Consider the following 3102-nt stretch of genomic DNA (forward strand, 5'->3'; position numbering starts at 1 on the left):
GAACCTGCAACCTAGGTACATGCCCTTGATCAGAATCGAACCCGGACCCTACGGTCTGCAGGCTGAGGCTCTATCCACTGAGCCAAACTGGCTAGGGCAGGATATGACATTTCTTAGCCCTTCCAGCAGTGGACCTTCGTTTTTTCCCCCAGGAGTTAGGTGGAAAAACCCTAGATCACCTTCTTGGATTCTTATTACCCAAGTTACCAAGAACACTGTGAGTGGTGTATGGGGAGCTTAGCCAATGAGCTGTCAGAAAAGGAGTTTTCTCTGCTGCTCATGTGTAGAGGCGGACCTGCTGGGGCACTGTCTTCCAGTAGCTGCAGCCTGGGCATGCCCCCTGACTCTCAGCTCCCGCTCCCTCTGTGGGCCTGCTCTGCACTGCTCTCTGTGGACCTGCTAATCACAGTGGCGACTGGAAGGCCCTGCTTACTGTTCTCTGCAGGCACTGCTCTGCCCCACTCTCTGCGAACCTGCTCATCACCACAGTGCTGGCAGGTCCTGCTCCTTGCTCTCCGCACACCTACGCCATCCATGGCTTGCCTCACCATGCAACAGTCCCCTCCCCCACATCTGTGTGCTCAGCCTATAAATAGGTAATATGCAAATTTGTTCGGTTGTGACCATTACGGTGTCCCAGACAAATTTGCATATTACTTCTTTATATGTATAGATTTCTTTCTTCTGTTTTTCATATCCAAAACTTCTTAATGCTATTTTAGGGGAATAGCAGATTAGATTCTAGCACTTTGTGAACAGAATTCACAAGCTGTGACAAAATTCTGTCGTACTCAGGGTGCAATTTTGTGTATATACACTGTATGTATATATTTCTTTTAGATTTGGCTATAGTGGACTGGCCATGGTTCAAGTGGGACGATAGCAGTACATGGGTCAGGGGCAGTCATTTTGGCTATGTACACATTCATAGTCAGTCCATGGCTTCCAACTAGTAACGCTATTTCCAAAGGTCTAATACTCAAACTGAAACATCTGATGCACTGGCTCCAACCTTGTCTCCTGCTGCATTCCAGCAAACTTCAAAAATTCCACCTGTTCCCCTGCAGCTGTGAACTAGAGCACCTGTTTGTGTGTTCCAGATGTGCACACGTTTGTCAAAAGAACCACTTGCCAGATACCTGCCATAAGGACTGAAAGCTACACTGTACATAGGCTCTTGGTGTTTTGTCAAGGTATGGATGCAAATTCCTCGGTCTATATCCCATAATCTAACAGTAGAGACAAAGGATGCACTTGCTAACATAAGGTTGGCATTTGGATTATTTGTCCCTGGTCCTGTTGGATTCCACTTGATAGTATAAATTTCTTTATTATGTGCTTGCAAATCATGGACACAATTGTCTTGTTACATACTCCATATCTTCAAAGTCATGTCATCAGAACAAGAGGCCAGGACATTGCCAGTTGGGTCCCATTTGATAGCATTTACTTCATTTTTGTGTCCCTAGAATGTTTTAATAGGTCTGTCTTGTCCTAATTTACAGACGTGAATGCACATATCTGAATTACAAGAGGCAAAGGTGTTGTTGCTCTGCCAGTCAACATCCAATGCTGGTGCTGAATGAAAAGGAAACTTGCTTGGCTTCGCCAGTGTGTGCATCCCAAATAATTGTTGTCTTGTCTATTCCAGCACTTAGGATGAAATTTCCTTTCTTATTCCATTTTAATGCAAATATAAGGCCTTTATGCTGCCCTAAGGTAGTAGCAAGGTTACCATCTTTAGTCCATATTCTGGGAAACCCATCGTATAAACCAGTTGCTAGAAATGTACCTTCACTCTTGGTTGTGGGCACATCCCCAGTAGGGGGTGTGCAGGAGGCAGCTGATTGATGTTTCTCTCTCATCGATGTTTCTAACTCTCTATCCCTCTCCCTTCCTCTATTCCAGTCTAGAGAGGTCACATCCTTGTTGCTGGGGACATTTTGCCCTCCTTCTCGTATACAGTGTTGAAGTACTAACTGTGTGGAGCCCTGGTGCTATTTTCACTAAGATTCCAGATTCTTGCTGTGGAGTATCCAGACCCCAATGCTAAGAGATCACTAATGGAGTTCCAGTCACAGATGAACACTTCAGATTCATGGCCCCGTAACACAATTGCCTTGTTAGGAGGGATTTCAACATCCATCATATCAGTATGATTATTTGCTATAGTATGTGCCCCATTCTCCTCCCCATTTGCTGTGTTTTCTCCATGTTTTTGCAGATCCTTGTTGGTTCATGGCAGCTGCTGCTTGTTGCTGTGCAAGCTTGTCTCTCTAAGCTTGTCTTGTTTGTACTACATCAGGCATTACAGCATCTATCAGTGACAGAGACTCTATTGGTCGACCATACCGTAGACATTTCTGGATGATAGAAATCAACGCAGCAGGTGGGAGAAGGGCACCATTTATGTTTGATTGACTGATAAGGCTTTCTATACCAAAGGTAAACGCTGAATGAGAAAATCCTGACTCTTGCAAGTATCTATATACCAAGAAGTTGATCTCATCACTGCTTATACTCATCTTTATTCCCACTTAAACCATGAGGTCACAACACAGGATATAAACCATTGACAGTGCATTGATGTGGGGATGTACAACTTAATATCCAGTACCACCAATCAGAAGTTGCTGCTGCTAATGCCGGAAACGGTGGCCTCCGACGCTGCTCCCCCCTCCCGGGAATGGAGGCACAAGGAAATTCCCCTCCTTGCCTCCGCTGCTGCCTCCAACCACCCCAAAATAACCCTTGAGGGGGGTCCTTGAGAGGCAATTAGAACCCCAGCTAGAGAAGGGCGCGGGGGATGGGCGCCAGCGGGCGGGGGCAGGGAGTAGGGCATGTGTTCCCAGGTGGCGAGTGGAGGTGCTTCCGCAGCCAATAAAATATATTTTTATAAAAAAAAAAAAATAGAATGAACATACGTGTGGGATTGGGAAATTCCAGAACTGATTATTAGACTTTAAGATTATATTTTCTCTATGTATTTGTAGATATTTATTTGTTTTAAATAAATTTGTATTCTTTATCTCAAAATTTGCACGGTCCCTAATTTGGAAATAGTAAGTACTCTTAGATAAAGCAAGTTATTTCCACATTTCA

At 44.6% G+C, this 3102-nt stretch overlaps 1 pseudogene; it reads right to left on the reverse strand.

Annotated features, from left to right (window-relative positions):
* Positions 1 to 958: 958 nt before the first annotated feature.
* Positions 959 to 2554, reverse strand: LOC103302861 (F-box-like/WD repeat-containing protein TBL1XR1; annotated as a pseudogene).
* Positions 2555 to 3102: the final 548 nt, after the last annotated feature.

Source organism: Eptesicus fuscus, chromosome 1 (assembly GCF_027574615.1).
Source record: "Eptesicus fuscus isolate TK198812 chromosome 1, DD_ASM_mEF_20220401, whole genome shotgun sequence".
Lineage (NCBI taxonomy): Eukaryota > Metazoa > Chordata > Mammalia > Chiroptera > Vespertilionidae > Eptesicus > Eptesicus fuscus.